Here is a 27,860-nt window from a genome sequence, read left to right on the forward strand (position 1 = left end):
ACTCAACTGTAATTTCACAGAATTGAATGTGAAAAAACACTGAATCTACAGGTGTCCTCCCTCCACCCCTGCTCTCTCTCTGTCCCTCTCTCTGCAGGCAGAAGGAAAGAGGCAGGGTGACGCGTCATGAACGGGTCATCAGTGACACTGCGCATGTCTTGTCGGATCGTCACAAAAATTTAAAGGATTGTTCATCGCGCCACACCCCACCCCAAAATGTCATTCAAATCCATTACAGACCTTTGGAGTAATTATCCAAACGGACAAACCAACAAACCAATGCCGGTAAAAACTTTACCTTCTTCCTAGGCCTTCGGCCTTGGCGGAGGTAATATGACCACAGGTGCCATTGTCTACAAAATACTTAAGCAGTTACAAAAAAATGAATAAATGAATGAATGAAAACTGATGAATATTAGCCTAGTTGATACGAGAGATTCACACAAGTTCACGCCAGAGGGGTGAATTATTCAGTTTTCTTTCCTGACAATTAAAAGTGAAATTAAGAATAGGCCTATTTAACAAAAAGGCAGTTGCAGTGTCCTTATTATTTTGTTATTTTCATTCTTTAAAAGTCCCCAGAATGCAGGAAACAAAGTCTCTGAAACTCATATTTCTGGGGGAGGACCCACAGAGGACCGAGAGGACCCACAGACCCCCGAGCTTTTTCTCAAGGTTGTCAAGTATGGTCCAAACGTTGGCTTATATACCAACGCTTGGGCAGTGGCCCCGGGCATCTTGATGCTGATGCACAACGCACCCTGTAACATCTGTATGTAAACCCATCCATGTCATTATTAGACGTGGAGCATGTGACGGAGTATAAAGAGCAAGAAGTCCTCAACAAACACAGGACTTTGTCTCAGGGGGTTGGCATTTTATGTCCCGTGTGAAACCCCCAAAAATTGTTAAAGATGTTAATAAGTGAGTGAGTGTAAGTTAGATCCTCTAATCAAACTCTTAGCAAGAAAGTGAATAAGCGTATTTCCCGAAATGTCGAGCTTTTCCTTTTTTTTATAATTTGAGCTGATTTACTGGCGTATATTCTGACACAAATGTGCAAATAATCAAATTACCACAAACCAACTGACACGCAATGAATACAGAGTCCGCAGGTTTAGAAGAGCGTGTGCTTGAGACGAAGAATTAAGGAGTGTCAGCCGTGCTCTGTCTGGCTTGGGAAGTCCTTAAATCTTGTAGGTGAGGCTATCCGTCTCTGTCCGCAGCCTCAACAAGAGAAAGATAGATGCATTCACTAAATGTGGTCTTGAGAAATCTGCAGGAAATGATTAAGGGTGATAAATGGGGACGCGGGATTTTTTGCTGGACCGACTTTCATGTGACATCCATTATAAAATCAATGGCAAAATTGGGCTTTTCAAAGCGCATGATGGCAACAGCTTAAGCAATCTGTGTAAACTCTTGCACATTCCTGCACGTGCCTTTGAAGCAGGCAAGAAGAGAATATTGTCTCTGAAGCCATTATCTTTAAAAACCCCTCGCTGACAATAATAAGAGCTCTATGATGAATGTTTCATTGAGTGAGAAAATCTCTTAGCTAATTAGGCAACAATTTGTCACATTCTTAAAAGCATAAAAATGCTAAGCGCAAATGTTTTTTCACCTAGACCCTGACAATTGAAGCAAGCGAACTAGTTATCGCAGAAGTGTAATGCAAAATGCATGGGGCAGTTGACAGCATGAGTGTCTGCTAGACTGTCTTTTTAAGCTCTGCTGGCATTTCTTTGCACATAATCAGGCACTAAGAAACAAGGGGCCAACTCTAAATGCAGCTACGCATGACGGGAAACAGACAGACCCTGCATTCCCTTCTGTTGTTCAAATGGATTCTTTGATACTCACGACTGGAGCCTATAGGGGCCGCGTTTGTCACATAGTTGCTGTGTTCCCTTACAAGAGATCAGACTAACTCTGATGAGATGTAGGGGGACCAAACCAAGCTGTCAAACCTCCAGAGGAAGCACGGTACCTGTAGCGGAGGAAGCGCATCAAAGCAAGCGCTCCGCTTATGAAGATACGAGCTGGCTTTTTAGTGTGCTTGAGATTATTAAAGTGTATCTGATTGCCGCTCTCGTATCAGATGTTGTTGTAAATACAATGATCTTTGTAGCACGTATAATAGCTAGTTCACACTACACAACTTTAGCCCTGATTTCGCCTGTAACAACAGGAACTTACTGTATGTGTTGCATTTGCAACACGGAGCAAAGCTATTGTTGCACCTAGAGGAATTGTAAAAAAGACGTGTGGAAACCGGGGGAACTATTTATTTTAACACGTACCAACGACAACATTAGCAATGTGTCTCGCGTATAGTAACATGTCATTTACTGTGTCTTTCTTGTTTGTGTTTTTGTGACTTTTTGGAGAACTCATCGAGGATTCCTCCTGGTGAAAGATCTTGTAGTGTGACATCCTGTCACCGGTCAGACATGTAGTGTAAAAACCACAACGACTTAAAGTGGCTTCACTCTAGCTTTGAAAACTAAGCCCGCTATAACATCCGGAAGATCGATTGTGTTAAAGCTTAAGTAAGCACTATATTATTGGCATCATTGGATAAAAATCCCATAATAACCTTTCAGCATATTGTAATTCAAGTGTTCTGAGAGAAAACTAGACTTCTGCTCCTCCTCATGGCTCTGTTTTCAGGCTTTAAAAAAATCTAGCCCGTTACGGTAGACTTTGACCAATCACAGGTCATTTAAGAGAGAGAGCATTCCTATTGGCTGTGCTCCGGCAGGTGGGCGGTGCTTGGTATTTCCTCGACAGATCTCAACATGGCTGCCGGGTCACAAACTTGCTAGTTTTACAGCTAAACAGTACACTACAAGATGTTTCTGAAAACATTTCAGGAGAGAAATAGACATTATAGTAACACAATATTGATTCATATTTTATCAGCGCTGCCTAGTTTCCTAGGAGTTTGCGAGTGATTGACAGCCGGCTCATAGACTGCAGCTGGATGGCAGACTCCAGATCATCTCTGACTGCTTGTTTTTCTCTCGTCTGTGAAATCTTGCAGATGCTGTTAGGAGCACCAGAGGACACAGAGACACCTGATTTTTTTTCAGGTTATCTGTCTCATGTACTAATTTTATAAAAATAACTCTTTAAAATAATATTTGCACCATTTCTACCCACTGCAGCTTTAAAGACTCCTGATTCGAGGACAGCAAGTTGTGCAGTGTGAACAGTACAACAATCTGACTTTGAAAGTCGTGCAGTGTGAACTTAGCCTAATATGAATAAGCATGGTCTCTTCTGGTTTTGACGGTGTTTCAGAAAACAGACACCCTCCTTCAGCCTTTAAGGGAAAGGCAATGCTTTCTAGGGGACATATTAATTCTCCAGCCAGATAGCTGGGCTTGATTGATTCAAAGTCTATTCTTAGTTGGCATTTAGCTTAGCGCTAAATGATTTTCAGCTCGAACTGTCTCTCTGTCTCCGTTGGCCTCTCTTCCTCCTCTATTTCCCCCCTTTTTGTGTTTCTGTCTTTCTCCCTTAGTGGCTTTCCCCCCCCTCCATCTCTCCCTTCTTCCCTTACCTCATCCTCCCTGTCTTGCTCCCTAATTACATATCTTTCCACTCCCCTTCTCTTCCCTCTCCTTCCTCCATCACTCCTAATTCCTCTGTGTAAAAAGCCATGGTCTGCATTCTGGCTGGCCGAGAACAGCTGCCTCTCCAATTGCTCAGGCATGGACAGATCTTGTTACGGAGCTGGACAAACTACTTCTTAGTCAGGCCGTCATGAGTGCACAACTCTTCCACTCTCTCCTCTTAGAAGTTTGGGGCAAAACAGTTCACTTCAAGTTATAGGACAAAGAGGAGACACGAGGTGGCTACGGAAAAAAAGTCATTTGCAAAAGCTTTCAGATTTGTTTCTTAAAGTTTTGTGTGCTTGATTCATTTAATTGCGGTATTGTGACTACAAATCAATAGAAGTCGAACCTCTGTGGAGAATGCTCTTATGCTACATATTCATGTACACTATGCACACATACACAAACACTGTACTTACCACATGTAAGAAGATAAATCCCTCGTACATATTTTTTTAGCCTGATCTCACAGAAACATGTGAAATGACCATGACCGGGTAACAGTTAAAATTGCGTGCCGGCACCACGGAGACAATGCCAATGGAAGGTCTCGTCCAACCTTCCCTCTATAGATTTTGACGCTATAGCGTAGCACTTGGTTCGCTCACTTGTATTCAGTTGTTTCATGAGCGCTGTCTGAAAAACCTCATATCCACAGGGCAATTAAAATGGGAACATAATATATTTTGAAATATCTTTTTAATTAATTTCAATCAGGAGAGACCCCGTATAGATTGAACAATAATTTATTACATGGTGCGTGATAAGAAGAATAGTGCAAAGTCTTTGGAGATTAGATTCCATCGTGATGTAGTATATCAAAGTGGGTAGTGATGTCGTGATGAGATTAGGATATATTCCCCCCCTGGAGTCTAGACACTGGTGGTGGTGGTGAAGGGAGTAGCTGAAGATCCGATGAAGGGATGTAAAGCAGGAATGGGCACTGAATATGATGAAGACCGGAGGTGACATCAGGTCACACTGAAATGACAACTGACAGCAGCAGAGAGGAGAACAGTTTTAAAAATTTGATTGCAACGATATGATTGGCTCAGGGAGAGCATGGTAGAATCTGTTTGGTTACCTAAGAGTGAACCACCCACAGTCAGCTGATAGAATAGGAGCCAGCGAGACAGAGAGAGAGAGAGAGACAGAAAGGTTGTGAATGAAAGAAAGTGCTGCAGTCGTTTCTTGATGTCATGTCTCGTCCTGCTCCTTAGGTTATGTGTTTTATTTACTTCAGTATTCAGTTATTATTTCCTGTTTTATTTTGTGTTACTCACCTCTCCTCTCATTTCAGATACTTCACTTACTGCCCTTGTGTGTTTAACGCCTGTGTGATCAGGCTTGTCCGAGATGAACTGCGCCTTGTCTGGAAAGTAGATGAGATCAGGCGGCGGCAGCAGGGGGTGCTGACAAAAAGAATTTAAAGGAAGTCACAGGAAGTCACAGGAATTATCATTATTATAATCATTATTATTATTATATATTATTATATAAGATGTGTTTGTTAACAGATGAAACCTTCATTGCACAACATGAGACTAATATCCTACAATGTAGTGTTAAATATTACAATTACACAGAAAGTTCAGACTATCTACAACACATGTTTGCTGCCAAAACTAAGAGTCAATCAGCTCTTTGATCAGTGCGACAGCCAGGCGTTTCCCATCATGCCCTGGGTCTTGCAGTCGGTGGAGAGCAACTGCGGCGCCTGGCTCTAAAAACTGCGGCCGCCTCAATCTCGTGAGGTTATCGTCGCCCACGTGTGCATGACGTCAGAGCAAATCGATCGTAGACAACACCGAATGAAAGCATATGGTCAAAGTGTTTTGAGCCCCGCTACAATGCGCCTTCACGTGTGTATTTCAGTCCATATAGTGCCTGCCCCTGTATGAATGAGCACAAGCTGCAGTTCAGTTCAGGAATTATCAACAGCTGTTATTCATTTATGTTGTTTATTGACAATATGTCAGTATTTCAGTGCCTTAGCTGTTAAAGTAAGAATTATGGCCAATGAGCAACTGTAAACCTTTTAAAAAGAAATGAAAATAAAAGTTAATTTATGCATTTTCTTTGTTTTCCCTTTCCTAAATATTGTGTACATGCCACCCCTAATCATTATGTTTCGTAAGAACTTGTAAAAAACTAGTAGGCCTTCTTATAGCCGCCCGAGTCATTGAGAGCATTGATAAGAGGTGATGCATATCACGGGTCAGCACAGTTTATCCCCTCATGGAAGGGAGCTTCAGGATGTAATGCAGATGAACATGACTCGGCACGGCTTGGCTATGCACACCATGGCTGAACCATGCTATCCCAAGCCTGTGAAGATGGGGCTTAATAGTATTTAATTATGAACATTTCCATGGAGAGTACATGGTGACGACTGGCTGGAGGTTATACATGTACACATTGTTCCCGGGCAACAGCACAGCTGTGAAGTAATAGCTTTATTACAGTTAATACTCGTAGCTGGAAGGCAACTTCAGTCAGCTGCTCTTTCGTGTTGCAGTAGGAAAGGAAGTTTTTAAGGCTAACAAAGACACTGTAATTCCAACATAAAGATTATTAAAACTAGTTAAGCCATATGTATTTGGTTTTACTTGTTAACAACCCCTAAAATATGAAATAAAAAGGCTTAGTTTCCAGTTCTCTTGTGTGACTACATAGCTGTTTCCTCATTGGAATATTGCATGAATGCTCGAAAGTCAGAATGCCTGGAGGTTTCCCCGTCCTTCCCCTTCTGCCAACATGGCTTGAGTGCTCCATAAGTGGTGACTAGAGGCAATAGGCAACATAAGGTACACAGTATAAAGGCATGGTCCACACTTGTGCAATTCATCATCAGCCTCTTTGTTTCTTGTGGAAATGTGTGGGGCTTTGAAAGGTCATTTTCCAGTTAGATTGAGGAGGTTGCTGCTAATATTGCTCTCCGTGTTAAATGGCAGCGGGTTTCGAAATGGAATGGACTCTGCTGATATTTAGCTCAGATGCAGAGTCATTACCAGGTCAAGGTCAGGCTCAAACACCCCAACACACACTCCCAGATGTACACACACAGTGTTGGCTCAGGTGGAAAATAACGAAGGTTTTGGATATTGTAACCCTAGTTCTATGAGCACAGGCGGAGCCCTCTCCTGGATTCTATGGGTAATACTTTCCTCCGATAACACGCACACGTTCGCCCACTGAGATTCGCATGAACATAGCCAGCCAATCAGGCTGGCATACCGAATATGTGCATTACCGCAGTATATAAGGCGGCGTCCAGCACTGTCTGATATCCAACGCCCTCGGCAGCAAGCGGAGCAGGAGCGGCAGGGCCTCCTTGACAGAGGGCTCCGCATGTGTTTAGAAGTAGGGTTACAATATCGTAAACTTTATCATAACTCACACAGGCTCCGCCCTCTACTGGACTCTATGGGTAGAGTGGATGGAGCCCGATGGATGTACGCCCTGCCGCGCCACCACATCAATCTAACCACAGTGATCTAGGCCAGCTAAGGACTAGACACCACAGCCCACCTATTTCTTTATAACCTAGACCGCCGTAGCGGGGCCCTACCCTAGCTGATCTGGGTAAAGCTGTGGTCTAACCCTGCAGGGACCAAAAACAAACAGTAGACATCCTGCACACCACATTCCCCAGGTCATCAAGAATCATGGGAACATGTAGGTGTATCACCTTTTTCACCCGTCCTGTGTCGTTCCAGCGAGCACAAACCCTGAAAATAAATCCAGCATGTCCAAGAAATAAAGGCATTGACCATGATGCCGCCCTACATACAGTATGTCCTTGACACTCACCCCACCGAACAATGCCGCTGACACTGCAACGTTGCATGAAGAGTGTGCACGTACCACAGTGGGAGGGTCTCTTCCTGCCGGCCTATAGGCTTGGGAGATGTACTCATAATGCCAGCTACGAAGGCGTTTCTTGGAAAGGGCTTTTCCGGCTACACCATCACCAAAGAACACAAACAGCTGTTCAGTGCGTCTGAGGGGGGCCGTGCATTCAACATAACATGCTAACGTACGAACAGGGCATAGCAGATGCAACCTTGCCTCCCTGTTTCCCGCATGGGGTGGAGTGCAAAAAGCACTTGTATGACCCTCGAACCGAATGAACTCCTTAAGCTCCTAGGTTTGGTTTGAGAATAGCCCTGCTGTGGTCACCACGAAGCATCAAGCAACAAGTATCATCGTCTTCATCAGCAGATGAAGCAGGCGTCAAACTCAAACTGCCATCAAAATGATCCCATCTCTGCTGGCGTTGAATCTTGGATATTGACCGGTGGTCCACTTCGAGGCATAGGAAGCAAGCATCGTGAAGATCCACCCCGGCGATGAGGCCAGGGCACAATGGGCACTGGCAAGGTTCTTGTAGCAGCGACTCCATCCGTGGAGATCTAACAGTCAGTGGGCAAACGCCAATCACTGAAGAGAAAAGGATAGCAGGCAGCGCTGGATGCCGCCATATATACTGTGGTTACGCACATATTCGGAAGGCACATCCTGATTGGTCAGCTTGCTTTATGCAAATCTCAGTGGGGCGAAAGTGGACGTGTGATTGGAGGAGAGTATTCCCAATAGAGTCCAGTAGAGGGCGGAGCCTGTGTGTGTTACAACTACAGCATACAGTATGCATATGATTTAACATCTGATATGACTGACTGTTTGATCGGCTCTCGCAGAATTAATTTGAGTGAAAACAATTGGTGATAGGAGACTGAGCTCTTCATACTAAGAACTGACTGCCTGTAAGGTCTGTGTTACTGGATTATTAAGATGCATCAGTGAGACAATAAATCATTTATGAATGATATATCCCTCTGCAGTAGAACCCCATGCATTTTACCATGATATTTAATACATGCGCTTAAGGTGTCCACGAGCTTCATGATAATTACAATAACAGTAATACTTCCTACAGCATCCATTTGAAATTTATGCAGCCTGTCAGTACTGTTCACATTTATATAGGTCATTTTGAGTGGCTGATTTATGAAAGCTCCAAGCGAAACTTCTTATCTGTCCAGTTTTATACCTCCATTAGGCCCTCTTTGGGTGTTATTGATGGGTCTGCAGAGATACATCATTTATGTCACTGCTTCTGACATGCATCCTCAAGATCAAAATCTGGGGCCAAGGTGTTGCATCTCCACTTCCTCCAACAGTCATCTCTGTTTGTCTCGCACTTCCTCTCTCCCGTGCCTGTCTATCTAGTCTGCCACTCTCTCTCCATTTTTTTATCTCTCCACTAGTTTATAAAAATGCATGGAGATTAAGTGTCTTGGATAATAACAATTTTAATGTCCAAAAGTGATATGCGGCGCTGATGGCGCTTGCCAACATGGAAAACAGCTGGTGGACAAACTTCAAATCCCAAATGTGTACTACAACATTTGGCACATGCTGGTTCTTTGACAAACCACTTCCATGATTAACAGCGAGGATTTCCGTAATTAAACATTCAGTCGAATGAATGACAAAAAAAAAATGGATTTTGAGGATTTTAATTGTATTAGATATTTTTTCAATAGCTCTACATTTGTTTCTGTTAGTAGCTTTACTGGTTTTAAAGACCTCATGCCATGATCATCAGTGCTGTATTCACCAGTGTGTCTTTGTTAAATATAATGCGGTAAAGAATGCTGTCCAAGGGCTCAGCCAATTTTAGCACTCACACAGTGTTTAATGAGGTTGAATTAAAAGCTATTGAGGATGAGACTGACTATGTCCAAACAGATTTCGTCTCCAGGCTGGGAAAGTGTTTTGTGAGTTGTAACTTCTCCTATGACAACATATTTTATATTAATACAACTGTGTATTACTATTCACAGAAAATCTGAAAAGGTTTAATGAAAAGGTGAAACACTGGCTGAATGCACAGAATACGTGATGTAGTATATCAAGCAACCGTTAGTGAAAGTTACATGGTATAATAACGAGTATAATGAACAAGAAAGTATTGAAAGTTATGTGGTATAATAATGCAACCCAGTCTCACTGTAAGGCGTATAAATAACACAACATTACACAGACATTCTGCGTGTCATGAGGACACATTTTAGCCTTTTCGTGTGTCATTTGTACGCTGTTTTCTATGTGTTATTTGTACACCATGCAGCAAAACTATGGTAACATTTTGAGTTAGGTTGAGGCAACAAAACCACATACAAAAAAACACTTAGTTAGGTTTAGGAAAAATGTCAAGGTTGGGCTAAAAATAAGTACGTAAATTAAGTAAAATCCGTATAGAAACAACGTAACATAAGTACGGAAAACACGTGACAAACGTCACTAAAAAACATGTGACAAACGTCTGTTCAAACCACAACTATTGCGCACAAAGTGACAATATAATATACCAAAATCTGCTTTGTCCCATTCTACTTTAGTGTGCGATTTTCTTACTTTAGTGGATAAGAAATTCGGTCAAATTTGGTTTGGTTTTGGCATTGTTACAGGATGCTCTGCCATCGTTGTAGATTAAACATTGCTTCAATGGGGACTGCCCATTGTTCCGATGGCCCACTATTCCGAAATCCTAATAGTCCAAAAATGTCCCATTGGACCAAAAGCCCATTTGTCTGACAGCCCATTACCCCGGCCCATTGTTTTTAAAACGCACACTCCTTGCAACAAAGTGGAGCACATGGCTAATTATTATGCAGAATGAGGTCATCGGACCCTCCAGATTTTTTTTCCCAATATGGCTGAAGGCATGATGCACCACTCTGCCTCTGATTGCCTAGAACTCATTGGTTGGTTGGGCTGGTTAAGTTTAGGCATGAGGGGTGAGATTGGTTAGGGTTAGGGTAAGAATATCAGGGTAAAGCCTCGTCCACACTGGGAACGTCAAGTGACGGCTGCGTTACCTGTTGTTTTTTTATTTCGGCGTCCATGTTAACAGGTTAGAGCAGCCTCTTCTAGAGATTCGAGGTCTCACCTATTTTGACGCGAGCCGCACGCGGTTCACAGCAGCGACAGGCAGTGAAAGTGATCTATTGACTGTATATTCACATCATACCAGCAACACTACTACAGTTTCAATGTCTAGACATCTGGAGAATATGTCACAGACAGTAAAGACTTATTTTTAAATAACCACTTCCTGCTTTCATTTCAAAATAAAAGCCCTCAAGCATTTTTTTCTATGGACTGAATTCCTTCATTTGTTAACACAAGGCTTTTATTCTGAAATATGTGCCGGACAGTTTTGTAGAACATGCAGTGACTTGGAGAGCTCCATGAATGAATATAGTACGGGGTTTTAATTGTGGATTATTACTATTATTTACGAATTACCACACGTTTCTTAACCTTTCTGTCTAAAATAAATATAAATTACATTTATAATTCAATTAAATGGCCATTATGAAAGGCAAACTCTATGTAGAAAAAAAGGCTGACAGCAGCAGCAGCAGAAGTGCAGCAGATACTCAGCTGAAACAAAGCTGGTGTGAACATCCGATGTGTGAATCACGCAGCCGCCATGCAACGCGGCCGCCACAAGCTCCTGATGTTCCCAGTGTGGACGAAGCGTAAGCCAATCAGAGGCAGAGAATGGCGGGTCATGCCTTCACAATATAATAATAATTAGCCATGTGCTTCTGTTGCAGAAAGTGATATTTTCGGAGCAATGGGCCTTCAGAAAAAGGAGTTTTCAGGGTTAACGGGCCGTCGGACAAAACAGGCTTTCGGTCCAATGGAACATTTTTTTGACTATTAGGGTTTCGGAATAATGGGCCATCAGAACATGGCAACACTTCAATTACCACTCACCAACTACATGTGAAAGTTGGATTTCAGTTTTAAAACATGTTGGTAAAAAAAGGCCATACTTGCCTATAAAATCCCTGTGTACCCAATGAAAAAGCAGCCTTGGACTGCATTCATGTCAAAATCTCATCAGTGGCCTTTGATATCATACCTGGCAATGGATTGCCATGAGTTAGACCAATTTATAAATATCATGATTATATTGTATATGAATTTTTCATGAGCACAATACTGCAAAAAAACTGCACTGAAGAGCAGTTTCAATTTTTTTTTCACAGTGGCAGAAACTGTGTTTCTCTGAAGAGAACAAGCGTCCAGACACACAGGAAACACACTCAGCTATTAGATGCCTACTTATGATGGATTTCTCCTCCAAAGAACATGGCCCATTCTTCTGGCTCTCAATGAACACATACAGTCACTCTGCCAGATAATTGAATGCCTTTTCCGGCAGTTCTTTTGCAGGCCTGACTGCCAGAAATGCAAACACTGGTTTTCAGACAATACAGAAGAGGCTTCTGACAATATCCCCCAATGGTAAGGGACAGAAGAATAAAGGCATGTTAACACAGTCACTGTACTTTTATACAAGTAAAAGTGAAACTACTGGCGATGCAGAAAGCTTGTCTATGCTGCAGAGTGGGCGATGTATACAGTGCATAAGCATTAAGAGCCCAACAGTTTGCTCATAGAGCTAATTTAGCTACCATTTGAAAAACAAGCTGTTAAGGAAAACCACAGGGGTAACATGATAATTGTGCATGTGCCATCTCCATCAAACCTTCTCTAGAGCCTTTTTTCAGGTTCTCCACCCTCTTACTCAGCTGGCAAAGGATATATTAACTCACCGATACTGCAACACACTTACTAAAACAGCAAACTGCTAATTGTCAAATTTGTTCACCTGTCAGCGTATTCTAAATAGGGCTCATGAAGGGAAGAAAAGCTGCTAGCACAGCCGAGAGCGGTAGTATAGAGGTGGGCTGCAGTGGCCGTGGGACTGCTGTTAGCTGCGAGCTTAGTGGGGGCGGCTAGATCTTGAATAGTTCTCTTCATCACTAGCATGGCTCTGAACAATTCAGGGAAGTCAATAGAATCACTGAGCAGTCAGAAGAAGTGAGAACACTTTTTTTTTTCTTTCTTTTTTTTTTTTTTACGTGTCTTTGTTTCCTCCCCTGGGGGATTAAGACCTTGAGCATCGAATGGCACAGACTTGTTAAACCAACGTGCTTTACTGAACCAGAAGAGGCGGTGGAGAGGAGCTGTGAATCTATCAACCCTGTCTTTGTCCAGGGGCACCACAAAACACCACTGCATTAAGAGCTTTCAAGGCTGAGAACGAATGAAAAGCACAAGTTCTTGCAAATTTGACGGAGACACAAAAGGGCATGAAACAGAAAATAATCAAATCTTTGAGATAATTGTTTCTTGAATACGGAACAATTACGCCCAAGGTGGTGGACATTTTTTAGTGATTTGCATCAAATGTTATTTACCATCACAAAAACAGTGCATTACACTCGTACGTGCCATTTACTCCTCACAATTACACATAAGAACTCTTGACTATCAATTTTAACTAAATCGTTTTCACCTGAGTAATGCCGCAGTCACTGTAAGTTTCATTTACAACGGTTAATTACTTTAATTCGCTGCTTGAGAACTAAAACACTGCGATGAGTAATGCCTTTAGCCGTCTCTGTGTGTGGCTCTGTTTACAGACGATTCTAATAAAGGCCGAGATCTGGCTTAGGAGATCCATCTCAGTGCTTTCCCCTTTAATAAGACAAGAAGGATGCCAATTATGGGCCCTTTGCTGCAGACTCAACTCCCAGACCTCCCCTTTAAATTGGACGCTTGAGCTGTCAATGCGTACGGAATGGCTACCCTGTCCTGCACTCATGTTCACAGAGAAGGGTGTGGGGTGGGGTGGGGTGGGGTGGGGTGGGGGGGGGTAAGGAAACAAGTATTGAAGACAAGCTGCTTGTATTTTGGAAGGTTACAGTGAAACGTGTCGTTGATTCATCATCAGTCGTCAGTGTCGGGGGCCTTGAGAGGAATGTGGGATGTTGCAAGAGAGGAGGTAATGGATCCTTACAAACGGGATTAGGAGGACACAGACAAAGTGGAAGAGGGTGGAGGCGATGGGGGGGTCGTCATATATCACAGTGGAAATGATTTACTGATGATCCATGGATGCATGTTTGAATTTGCTTGTTAGGCTGCATGTGCAGGAGTTTGCATGAGGAGGTAGTTTTGAACCATAGCCTACTCAAAATGATTGAGGCTCTGTAATGCTTAAGCTTGTTTGTAATTGAGAAGGGAAACAATGAAAATCACATAAAGGTTATTTAAAAGACTGATGAATGTGGCAGCACGTTAATCTTTTTTTTCTGTCACAGCTTCAAAGGATATGAATTATTATTTTTTTTACCTCAGAATGTTTGCAATGTTACAGTGCACACTATGATTTTCCACTCCGTTATAAGGTTTTAGATTTGAATTGGAATTTCAAACACTTTTTTTCATTGTTAGCATTCAATAGTGACCTTCAATAGAGTCCCAGAAGCACCGGTGGCTCGGAATTTATCATACCTGTGTTTACCAGAACAAATGCTCAGCAACATGTGCTGCATAGTGCTAACTGATTCACTCTGAGGAGTGAATGGAAAATGGACACGACAGAAATGCTTTTGAAAGATAAAAACTCGTAGTATGCCATTGTACACCAGCAGGACAGATCAGTGGCCATGGTAATGCTTTTATACGGCATGTCAAGTGTCTGCTAGGACACAGGTATTTTCTTATAAGCCCTAAATCATCAGACAGTAAAGCCTGTATTTCTGATCTAACACAACAAAACTACATTGTACATTGCATGTCAAGGGGAAACATAATTTATTTTCTCCCGGATTACATTATTTTTGACGTATCACAAATACGTTTCTAGTCGTAGGGAGGAGGTGGAAGGGTGGGTCAAACAAAAACAGGACTTTCACCCAGGAGACGTTTGATGTCTGTGTCCCGTGAGAAACCAAGCCGGCCGTAACTTTAAAAAAAAAACATAACAAACGTATATATTTTAAGCCAAACCATGATGATTAGATCATCATTAGATTTACTAAACCTAACCAAGTAGTTTTGTTGCGATTTTTGTTTTGTTTCAATTTACGTTAACCACGTGTTTAAAACTGTGACCGTTATCCGGGAGAAAATACATTTCCCTTGAAATGTAATTGAGAATGCAGTTTAGCTGTATGACAACGTAATTTTCAGGAGACTGGGTTGGACAGTAAAGGCATAGTTACTGTTATCATCTAGACTTAATCTTACTTAATACACTGAACATATATCCACTTTCAATGATGTCTCGTTTATGTACCTGTTATCAAAATAATATTCTTCTTAATTTTGTAGCACTTTTGAAAACTGTTACAAAGTGCTTTAAAATTAACAGAACAATTTAAGTGAATATAATTTGATTAGAAAACAGTGATATCACAGTCCTAATAACATCGCTGGCTGTAGTGATTTGATAGATACACATAAATTAAAGGATATTGGAGGCTTCACAATAAAGATGTGTATTAGGAGGAGATTTCTTCTCCTTTGCTCACTTGCCAAATTTCTGCCAAAAACACACATAGAAATGCATATGGATCATCAGTAGAGAAATGGATTGTGTTGCGGGAGTTAGATACGTTTCTATGAGGTTATAATGCTGTTTTTGTTGGGTCACCATTGTGAATCCAATCTCACTACTGCTGCTGTTGAAGCTTACACGGGTTGAGTGTTTAACACTTAAAATATAATTTTAGCATAATAACCCTTAATTGCTCTATGTTAATTTAGAGGGCAAATAATAGATCAACAAGCCCAATCACCATGACTTTGATTATCAGACTTTAATCGGGGAAAATTATTAGATACCCATTTTTAAACCAATTTGACTTGGTTTGACTGAAAGGTACAGCTATGTATCATCAGCATAGAAATGGAGATGTCACATCTTCTATGTGACCATGCTGTAGCATGTACAAAAAAGTATCTGTCTATGTATGTGAGATTCTTTGCAGTTTCCCCATTTTTGTTTTTCTTTATTTCCAGACAAAGCCACATAACGGTGCTGGTAGTTCAGAATGTTTTGGTCCACAACTTATTTTACAGTTTAAAAGGATTTTGTTCGAACATTGTTGTAATAATACAAAGCTGAAACAGGATCAGTTGACCGAACAGCAGAGACCAAATCATTGTGTCCACTCCTTTATATCACAGTGCATCAAGAACTCACAAGATTGTTAAAAACAAGACTGAACAAATACACACCCAACGGCACTGATCATTGTGTGTGTGCACCACCTCGATCTGTCCTAGTCCTGCCACAGACTCCTCAGAGCTGATCCGAGCACCGACATGTTTTCAGTGTGTAGACAGTGTTACCGGCAGAGATTAGAGGACGAGCTATGGATACACTCTGCCCAAAGCCCTGTTTGAAAATACAGCGAGAAACGCTTAACGCAGGTCAGCTATCTGCAGGGCCTACACAGACAGCAAAATTATTCATTTGTTACGCTTTCTATGTATTTGGAGTCAGCACAGTTTTATATGTAAATCCAGTTGAAAATGTGTTGTTGGAGTTATGCTGTATTTTTGCTGTTGTGGTCTTGGTGCAACTGCAAGACTAAAGAAAAGGCTGAAAAACCCTCACTTAGCAAAACTAAACCAAAAAGATAACTATTTTCAGCATGGATTATTTAATGATTAATTTGTTGATAAGCAGGGAATTTCAAGGAAAAACCGACAGCAAAAAAAACATTAATATCTACTGGGAGCGATGCAACTCTTCAACGTATAAACGGGATTAACTGTAGACTTTTGCTGTGCAAACATGCTACTTTTTGGAGCATGAGAAATCTATTATTAATGATTAACTTACATTAAAGCATTATTAATTGATTTCCCTCGGCCACATGGGGGCAGAGCAACAAGCTGTAAACTCAACATCGACTTACAGTATGATCGCCCTATTAAGTTGTTATGGTGAACATGTCAGCAAAGAATAACCTGTTTACACATTCAGCAGACACGGAGCAACTTAGAATTCATTTCGAGTCGTGTTCATGTCCACTTGATGAATGTAAGTCCAATATTCACTCTCCCTATAGCTATTTTTCACCTTCTCACCAACACCTGAGAAAAAATATCTGGCTCTTTAGCTGCTAAATGCTCAATTATGTTTCCTAGCTGCTCACTAACTTTGTCTGTTTTCTGTTTGGTGCTGGGCAGGTAGTTTACAGTTTCAGAGCTTTTGATGCGAGCGCAAGCACATTACACATTCACCCATTGTCAATATAAAAATACTGATTATGCAGCTTTAACAGCAGGACTGTTATAAATGTTACCAGGTTATAAATAAAGACGGTCATACATGGGCGCCTGCCGAGGCCATATTGCTGAATGTGAGCTGAGCCAAGTGGGGTCATCCACACATTTTGCTATTGGTTGAGGCTATATGTCACAATACAAAAGATTTAGTTAAAAGATTTAGTTATCATTACCAGTGAAATTCCTCGATTCTCAATACACAATTCGATACCATGGTAGAAAACAACAAACAAAAAAAATTAATACTTTGAGCTAGTGTTAGGTCATAATTCCCTCTAATATCTATTTTATATTGCTGTGAAAACATCTTCTTCAAACAACTGGATTTATTGAAGGTCTCGCCAAAAACTAAATTTTACAAGATTACATTTAAACACATTATGATAACATTATAATTTACCTTTGCCTAATACTTATTTTTTAGACTATTTTTACTATATAGAGCTTGAATGCATTATAACTAAACTCAATGCAACCTCCATGATTAGCTGAAGTATTGGTTCTCGTGACATCCCTAGTTGAGGCTGCGACTTCGCCAGTCAAGGTTCACCAAAGCTGATGTCCATGTGATGCAAAGATTTATTTTAGATGGCAAACTCCAGCTCGGCTGTGATTGGTTGTTTTCACCCGGTCTGAGAGATCTTGCAGATGTCGTTAGGAGCACTAGAGGACACAGAGGCACATGAATTTTTTTTTCAGATTACCTGTCTTATGCACTACTGTCAGGATATAGTGACTGATTTATAAAAATAACTTTTTTAATCATATTTGCTCCAATCTCGCCTACTGCTGCTTTAAGGGGGTGCCTCTAGATACACTAGATTCTGATATATTTCAGTCTTTTAAAAGAAGGGAGGCAGTTAAAAAGATGGTTAAGCAGGGGGAAGAGTCCTGTTTTCTTTTTTTCGCTGCCTAATAGTGTACATTTCACTGAAGGATGGAAGCTCCTGGCCTATAATCTTTGATCCACCACTGTGTCCAGCTATTTCATATCTTGAGCTAAGGGTGTTACCATACTACACAGTTATTGCAAAGGTGAGGATGCTCTTATGCTGTCCGAAGGCAACGGTGCGCACAAGTAGTTTTAATTAGTTTAATGTTGTAATTTTCATCTTTTTCTCGGTTTGTGACTCGCGCACACACACAAACTCTCTCAAGGGCAATTTGTTTCAGGATGACCTCAAACCAGGAAACACGTGTGCAATAACAACATATTTTTAAACCAATGAATAGGCTACTTGGTTATATTTTTTCCCCCCCTTGATTGTGGATTATAAAGTTTACAGACTAGAAACGGATGCTGGTAAGTGGATTACAATAATTAAACGGAATGAATAATTTCATTTTTATCCATTAATATATCCATTAGTTACAACTTGTAAGCCTTATTCTGGAGTGGAACTGAAAGGGACGGTACAGTAATGCATGTTTCATGTTAATAACTATGATCATCGTCATCATGATATGCATGTTGTACATCAGCAGTTTGAGAAGTCTGAAAAAGAAAACAGTGCTCTTAATTCTTTTTGAAATTACACCGAAGTAACGCCTCTGTGCTCCCAAAACTCAATTCCACAAAAGTATGAGATATTGATTCCATACAGATGCAGTCATGTCTGAGCTGTTGCATTAGGACTTGGTTAATCTCAAGCCTAGAAAAAGAAACTGAATGTGGTGGGCATGACATAAATCTACACCTGCAAAAATCCTACCACTGTAGCTCCACACTGCTGATGTATTAAAAGCAACCAGGCGTAAACATCTCTTGAGAGACTTGGGGGAGTGCGAATCAAACTTCCCTCTTGTTCACTATGTAAAATCACAAACCTACTGCAGCTTGTGACACATATACTAATCTTTGTCACTGAAACTGAACAGAAACAGCTGAGTTAAACACTTCTCTATAGGGGGAGTCTCAGACCTTTAAGACCTCTAAAAAGGGGAAGTTTACACTACAACATGGCAACATAAAGGGCAGCCCGTTATGTGTGTTCAGACTCCCTCAGCTGTGTCATTTGAAGTTTATAGAACATGTTGGTGGTTCTTTAATAAAACAGCGGAGCACTAGCAGGGTAAAGGGTGAGGCACTCAGCTGTGGCCACCCATGCGTGGCCCATGGAGGGTTACCAAACTATTTTACTCTGTTAATCGTATGTGTATCTCTGCTAGTATGGTAGCAGCAGGCAGAGGGCGTTCTCAGCTTGTCATATATATTTATTAGGGCTGTCAATCGATAAAATATTTAATCACGATTAATCTCACATTTTTATCTGTTGAAAATGTATGATTTGTCAAGTATTTAATACTCTTATCAACATGGGAGTGGGTAAATATGCTGCTTTATGCAAATGTATGTATAAATATATTATTGGAAATCAATTAAAAACCCAAAAGAATGACAAATATTGTTTAGAAAACCCTCACAGGTACTGCATTTACCGTAAACAATATGCTCAAATCATAACATGGCAAACTCAAGCCCAACAGCTGTCAGTGTGCTGAATTGACTATGACTTGCCCCAAACTGCATCATGAAGTGGACATGTTTGTAAAGGGGAGACTCGTGGGTACCCATAGAACCCACTTTCATTCACATATCTTGACGTCAGAAGTTAAGGGACCCTTTTGAAAATGGCCATGACAGCTGTTCATCGACAAAATTTAGTGCAAGTTTGGAGCGTTATTTATTCATGTGATGCCAGTATCTTCACTCTAGCTTTAAAACTAAGTCCGTTATAACATCCGGAAGATCGATTGCGTTAAAGCTTCAGTAGGCAGTATATTTTTGGCATCATTGGGCAAAAATTCCATAATAACCTTTCAGCATATTGTAATTCAAGTGTTCTGAGAGATAACTAGACTTCTGCTCATGGCTCTGTTTTCAGACTTTAAAAAATCTAGCCCGTGACGAGAGACTTTGACCAATCACAGGTCATTTCAGAGAAAGAGAACGTTCCTATTGGCTGTGCTCCGGTCATGTGACCGGAACTTGGCGTTCCTTCACCAGATTTCACAATGGCGTCACAAACGTTCTCATTTTACAGCTAAACCGTGCACTACAAGATGATTCTGAAAAAATGTAAGGCGGAAAATAGGCATTAACATTACAGAATATTGATTCACATTGGATCAGCGCTGCCTAGTTTGACCGTTTGGTCGGAGTTTGCAAGTGATTGACAGCCGGCACTTATAGACGGCAGCTGGACAGCGCAGATCAGCTCTTACTGCTTGTTTTCCTCTGGTCTGTGAAATCTTGCAGATGCCGTTAGGTGCACCAGAGGACACAGACGCACATGACCAAGTAGTTGTGTTGCCTTGGTAGCATCACGTAATTTTAATACATTCCGTTCCACCACCCGGTAATGCGCTGTCAAAAGGTCGTGGTCATTTCATGTATGTCTGTGAGATCACGTTGGTTTCATTCTGAGCCTGTAAAACGCAATGCCATTCATTGTACTGAGAGGTTCTGTGGATAAAAGTGTTCGACGTATTTTATGTCAGGTAATAATTTTAATAGGACGGTGATGTCATAGGAAGTTTATGATGAACAAGTAATGGAATAACAAGCCTGCCCCGTTGATCCTGATGCATAATAATAGGCCCAAATGTTCCATATTCATTAAGCAGCAATAATTGCATTACCAATCTCCTCATTAGCCAACTCACAGACTACCCTCGCTCACTTTTTAAATGTAAAAGCATTCAAATTAGAGCTACCGCTCCAGACAGCAAGAAGCCTTTATCTAATACTGTGGCATCCCTACCACACTGTGTGCCTGCCTTTCAAGGGGAAGATGATAGAGCCTATAATCTATCACAGAGAATACTAACCACTTTCCCCCAGCTGAGTTGAAGAGGTGAACTATTTCCCCCCAAAGGGATATTTTCAGGAGGCTTTAATATGGATGAAAACATTCATCTTTTTTTTGTGTTGCATGAGGATATTGAGGATATCGATTTGGCGGAACTGAATGGACAGTCATACTGAGGATGTCCTCTAAAGCCGACATTTTCTGTCAGTTTGGCTACAGCGCCAACAGGGAGGATTCCTCTGAATACTGAACGTGTTTCGTCACGACAAAAGCAGGTTAATTAAAGCCTCGTATTGATGATTGTTTTTTATTAATGAGAATGTAGATAAGTGGGACCCCCTCAGCATTTTTATAATTTGTAAAAGGTGGTGTTATGGTATGACTTACATTGTGTCTGTGTTCATTTCCAAAGTCAAAAACCCTGATTAGCCCTCCCACTTTTAATTACTATAGGGTTTTTTCTGCATTGAAACCGGCTGCTAAATGGCTTTGAATCTTGGCTGCTTTGAACTGTTTTGCGTGTGCATGTGTGTGTGTGAGAATGCATGTGCAGGGGGAGAGGGCTGCAAGAAAAGAGAAAGTGAGAGTAAGAGTGCAAGCTAAGCCCCGGCCTAGACTGGAGTCAGATAGAATCCATGCAGCTCATTAGTAGTATTTCTGTTCTTCAACAAAAGCAGAGGCTAAAAAATATTGTAATTGATTTCTATGCTGGCTCACCCGGCCTTCTTTTAATGAATAATTACTTCAAATGATCACTCAGCAAAGAGCTGAGTCCCGGCGGCTATTTTTATATGTAGATTTCAATTTATTTCATTATTTTATATCTTTTTTTTTTTTTCCACGTGTCCACTGACGACACAGCTGAACAAACGACACATCGCAGCGCTGATAAACACGGCAGAGAGGACGTGCCGCAACTAAATGTCAGTGGAAGACATAAAAAAAAATTCAAGCCAATTAGCGACTCTCCATTGATCTCCCTCTGCTCAGAGATGGACGATAGCTCGGACACTTGTTCGTGACGGTAGTACTTCTGTTTTGCAGAGTAAAGTTTGCGAATAACATTTCTCTGACTGACGTCTTCCATCAGCTTTTGTGACGACGTGTGTGTACCGACAAAAACCTTATATACATAGAACAATAAACCCTGGTTTACTGCGCAATTCAGGCAGCTTCGTCAGGCCAAGGAGGAGACGTACAGCAGTGGTGGGGAAAAACTCCTGTACAAGCAGGCCAGGAAAACACTGACAAAGGAGATCCGAGTAGTAAAGAGTAACTACTCTGAAAAGCTGAAAAACAAGTTTTCAGCCAACAACCCATGCGTCAGGGTGGAAGGGCCTGCAGGATGTGGAGACCCATCAACTGGCTGACGAGCTGAATGTGTTTTACTGTAGGTTTAATAAACCCGCTTTCCCACCCCTCAACTGCTCTGACATCAAACAACCACCTGGTCTGGGTCGGCCATCAAACAGGACAGGAACAGACTACCATGAAGATTCAAGACTGCAGAGAAAATCATTGGTGCCGGCCTGCCCTCCGTCCAGGACTTTTGATGTATCACAAATGGTAAATGGTAAATGGACTTGCATTTATATAGCGCTTTTCTAGTCTTCCGACCACTCAAAGCGCTTTACGCAACATTCACACACACACATTCATACACTGATGGCAGAGGCTGCCATGCAAGGTGCCAACTTTGCCCATCAGGATCTAAGTGAAATACTCATTCACACACCGATGGCACAGCCTTCGGGAGCAATTTGGGGTTAAGTGTCTTGCTCAAGGACACATCGGCATGCGACCTTCCGATTGGTGGACGAACTGCTTTACCCTCAAATGTGTTTAATCAAAGTCTACGTAGGTCTGAATAGGGAGGAGGACATTGGACTTTCACCCAGGAGGCCGGTGATCGTGTCCCGTGTGGAACCAAAAATAATCTACTTATTTTAACCCAAATCATAATATTTTACTAAACCTAACCATGTAATTGTGTTGCCTTCACCTACATGTAATTGAGAATGCTGTTTTGAAACGGAAAAAGCACCATAAGCAGTTAAAACACTATAACGTTGATATACACGTATGTAGAAATGTTGACATGAAGCGTGTTTTTGATTTGGAAACGTCGAGATTCAGTGCATCCGTGGTCTGCAGAAATGTACAATGTCAGGTTGGGAAATACTTTTCATTTTTGTTTTTGTAAGCCTATCTGATTTCTTGATATTCCAGTTATATCTACCTCTGAGATTTTTGCAACGTGTCCAACTTAATGGAGGTGAATGGAATTTTACTTAAGGTGCTCAAAGCATTGAATAACTGGAAAAGTTTTCAGTGGAAGTACTTTCTGTTGAAGAATAGTCCATATGAAAGTGATCGACATCTGTGGATTATCCAGAATAGCTGGGATATTGTCACTACAAGACGCAATGCTGTTGAGTTTTTAGCAAAATCCATTGGAGGGCAACTCATACTCATAAAACATGAGTTACACCCAGGTAAAGTAGAGAGCAGGAAGCCTCTAAAGTTGTTGTTTTTTATTTCGGCGTCCGTGTTAACAGGTTAGAGCAGCGGCTCGGCTGCGTGTCAGCTGCGTCTCTTCTAGAGATACGAGGTCTTGCATATTTTTGACACGAGACTCGCGCGGTTCACAGCAACAACAGACAGTGAAAGTTATCTATTGACTGTATATTCACATCATAGCAGCAACATTACTACAGTTTCAATGTCTGTATCTGTAGAAAATGTCACAGAGATGAGAAAAAGTAAAGACTTGTTTTTAAATCAACACTTCCTGTTTTCATTTCGAAATAAAAGCCCTCAAGCGTTTTTTCTGTGGACAGAATTCCTTCATTTGTTAACACAAGGCTTTTATTCTGAAATATGTGCCGGACAGTGTTGTAGAACATGCAGTGACTTGCACGGCTTCATGAATTAATATAGTATGGGGTTTTAATTGTGGATTATTAATATTATTTACAAATTACTACACATTTCCTAACCTTTCTCTGTCTAAAATAAATATAAATGATATTTATAATGAAATGAAATGGCCATTATGAAAGGCATAATGCTGCTGCTGTATGACAGAGACGCTTGACAAGATGTTTCAACTGGCAGCACAGCTAGCTGCAGCTGCTAACAACTGGTGTGTGTTGGGCGCTATGCTGACGTATTCCCAGCCTAACCACATGGGTACATTAATTAAAGTGGTGCCCCTGAATTAATGAATAAACATTTTGGCCATGCTTAGAGCAAAAAGCCTCTCTGGCCTTCAAATATTGTGTATTTCCCTCCATTCAATTATTAGTAAGCAATGTTCTATGTTGTTTGGAAATCTTTTCACATGAGAAGAGCTACTATTGGAACTTTTAACATTATCTTCTCTCCCAACCTTCCCTCCTTGGCGAGGTGGGCTCAGTGCCAGCAAGATTAAAACCCTGGAAATGTCCCTGAGTGGCACTCAATATAACCCTACGAGACATTTCTTAAATTCAATCAAGATGGACTGAATGATTCATGATCTTCTTACATGATTGATAATGTGACAGCCATTCAAGTAGCCCAATAGTCCTAGGGAAAAGCTCAAAAAGATTCCTTGCGGCTAAAGAACAACATTGTGCCTTACAAAGACCTCTCAAGGAAAAAATACTCATATGTATCATTCTAAAGGAATCAATAAACTAATTTGAGACTTTTAAGAACTCCTTAGGTCCCCAGAGTCACAGTTAATGGGCATTTGAAGTTATTAATTGCCTCTTTGTGTTTCATTGAACCCAGAATGGATGGTGATGTTTTTGAGAGCTGTGATTTTGAGTCAGGGCTGTGATCCAAATAGTAATCCTGTGGTCTGATTTAGCAAGGCTGCTGCAGCTTCTCAGCAATGAATTGTATCTGTGCTTAACATAATTTACTTGATCCCATTGATTTTTTTTTTAATCTATGATAATTATTTAATTCATTTTGATGGGAAGTTGTTGTTGTTGTTGTTTTTTGTAGCTTTTACAATCTCAAAAAAAGTCAGGTGAACAAAATTTAACCTGAGAAATAATCCAAACTATTCACCAAACACTTAGTTACCACCATTTGTTCCTAATGCTCTTTTCTCTTTACCCATCTGTTACAAAATAATGTACACTGTGTTTAAGTCAAGAACTTATCAAGGACTTGTTTGATGAGAAGGTCGATACCATTTTAATGTCTGTATGTTAACTATGAAATTAGCTTAGCTAACGTCATGGGATAGCAGTTTCCCCTTGCTTTCAGTGTTTATGCTGAGCTAACCTAACTACCTGCTGGCATTAGCTTAATTGTAGCACACTGACATGTATCTATTGGTGCCTTCAAATGGGGTCATGTTCACCGTATTTACGAGTTAGGCACATGTGAACGCTCCCTCATGTCGTATTCACGACCACGGAAGCGTAAAATATCTGAAATTTCCTAGTTCACGACTTGTGACGTGTTTTTCCATGTTGACAGAAATGGCGGAAGTTTTGAAAGTTATTTTTTCGGTGCATAATAAGTGAATATATTGTAATTTTAGTCGTATATTGTTTCTCTTCGTAATTTTATAATAAAGGAAAATATTGAAAATGTCGTGTGCATGACTTCCCATGTGGTAAACACGAGCTAACGAGTTTCATTTTTAGGCACCAAATCTTCTCATCCAACTCTCGGCAAGACAATAAACGTATTTCACAAAATGTTGAACTATTCCGTTAAAGACACCATCTTGGACAGTTTATACACTAGAAAAATCAATCAATCAATCAATCAATCAATCAATCAATCAATCAATCAATCAATCAATCAACTGTAAAACAAATAAACTGTTTAATTAACAGTGAAAATAGTTGTTATTTGCAGCTTTACTGCTTGTGTTATTTGGTGTTACCTGTTTTACTGATATTTGCAGTGAAACTACCCCTGAGCCCATTTTTATTCCTGTGAAGAAGCATTGCCGTTTGACCTTTCTTAGACCCGTATGAGAGCGAGCAGAGCCTAACCTTATTAGCAGTCTTTTACTGCGTAAACTTTCCATTCAGAGGAATCTGACCGGATGTGGTGTCAGAGCTCGTGGCTGCACGCAGAGAACAATGTGGATTGCGGTGGACTGGTAATCGGGCTGCAGAACTGACAGTGGGCCAGTGGCAATCAAAGGTAATGGAACAAGCCTGAGGATCAATACAAGTCAGTGATCGCAGACAGACAAAGGTTGTTTAGTAGCAGGCAGCACTAATTGAAATCAATGGCTAATCTGATGACAGTTCTTAACCTTTACACCTCTGAGAGGATTCATAAACGAGCGAGAATCAGGGCAGAGCAGCAGGCAGACTGCCGTCTCTGTACAATTACTTTCCCCCACTACACATTTGTTTTTCTGCTGATTCACACTTTCTAAGATGCCTAACAAAGCCATTAAATGAAGTTACATTGCCCAGGATCAATACAGTAGGAGTACTAACGCTCTAGTTTAATGGTGATTCTGCTGTATGTGTGCTATCATCAATAAAAGGTAAATAAAATATGCATGTGGAACCATACGGCATGTGGAAGGTCATTCAGCTGGTAATTGATTCATTCACTAAGGAAATAGAATTGTCAAACAAGGCCATAGAATTTCAATTTAATTCATACAGATGTACATGGGTCAGGTGAATGGGGTGTCCATCAAATAGGATTGAACCCAATTTACATGCAATTACACGTAATGTCCTTAAAAGCGGTGGTTAATTGATCGAGAAGCCGTGGTGCATTTTGTATGGAGGTTGGAGCTACCGGGCAGGCGTCAACCGGCGTGACAGCCTGAGAAAGGAAGATGAGACTCAGACCGGACGTTTTAATCACCAGACGTCAATAACTAATCAGGCGGCAGTGCACTACAATAGATATCATGGGGAGTTGTCGCAAACAAATTGTCAAGAAGAATCACAAGAAAACATTTGAAGTTGATTGGTCACTGAACGCGATGTCGCTTTCGATTGAGGGATCTTTTTTTTCTGGCCAATATCTCATATTTCAAGGCTCACTGGATTTTTAAACAAAAGCACCATTCTATAGTGATAGTTTTCTGATTGCAACACCAATTAGCAGCCCGCGGCTATATTTTCATTATTCAGTCCAATTTTCACACGAGAGCTGCTCTCAGCTTGAGTTGTAGGTGAGTAGGAGTACACTACAGAGACATCAAGTGTAGTTGTAGTGAGATAATTACCACAAAGGGTTTAAATAGATGTACCTTGATGGAAACGGCACACATAACCAAACCGACGTACTGTACCTTAATGATAAAACGTTTCTATCCCACTCCATACAATGATTTATAGTTGACCCCTCGCAATTGTGCTCTATTTAAATGCAGAGGCAGTATTTCACTGTGTGGGAGTAAGAGCACGCTTGACGTGTGAGACTGTTAGGCCCGGAATAACGTGTAAGATGAAACTTTATTGATCGCGTTGTGGGAAATCAGGTATGCATGTAATGCAGACTGGTGCTGTGTTGTACCTTTCTGGGTTTCTTCTCTGAATCAAAGCCATCTTTTATTTAGATGAAGCAGATTTTTTCATTTCTTCATCATCAGTGAAGTTAAATATTTTCAAACAAGACAAGATATTCCATTTGCACCAGCTGTTGCTTGGTGACGACTGGCTTTTCCACAAGGTCCTTGGAAGACTACAAAAGAGGGATGTGTATTATACTATCAAAGTATTCTCATTTGAAATCAGAGCAGTGCGCCTGTATTTGAACAAGGCTTTGATTCATGCACAGACACACTCCTTGATCCCCCTGCTTAATCCCACCATTGGCTGGGACAAGGACACGTTGACAATTTAAGACCTCTTCCCTCAAATTCTCTTAAATAGTCCTGTTGACTGATCACAACATAGTAGGATTTAGAAACATGCTTTTAATTAATCAGCTTGTAATGGGCAACCCAACTGGGTAAACATATTCTCAACAAGCTGACATTTCCCCAGGACGGCTGATGGATCGAGATGATATTCAGGGAAGTTTCAACCACACTCAAGTTTGTTTAACAATATTTGTGTAGCATGGAGTGTTTAATAGCTCCAAGTGGGATTTAGTGGTTATCGTTCTAGTTTTTATACACCCTGCAGTCTCATTCTCCCTCGTAATAATGCTCTAATCAATATTCTCTATACATTATTCTTTAATATTTTCTGTGAATATTCAATTCAATTTGTTTTTACATTGCATCAAATCATAACAGAAGTTATCTCAAGATGCT

The 27,860-nt window shown here is 40.9% G+C and overlaps 1 long non-coding RNA gene across 2 annotated transcripts in view; it reads left to right on the forward strand.

The window, feature by feature from the left end:
- The window catches only part of LOC141765156 (uncharacterized), a 297,228-nt gene that overhangs the window by 77,211 nt on the left and 192,157 nt on the right, over nucleotides 1-27,860 (forward strand). The gene's annotated exons all lie outside the window — the stretch shown is intronic.

This window comes from Sebastes fasciatus, chromosome 3, assembly GCF_043250625.1.
Source record: "Sebastes fasciatus isolate fSebFas1 chromosome 3, fSebFas1.pri, whole genome shotgun sequence".
Classification (NCBI taxonomy): domain Eukaryota; kingdom Metazoa; phylum Chordata; class Actinopteri; order Perciformes; family Sebastidae; genus Sebastes; species Sebastes fasciatus.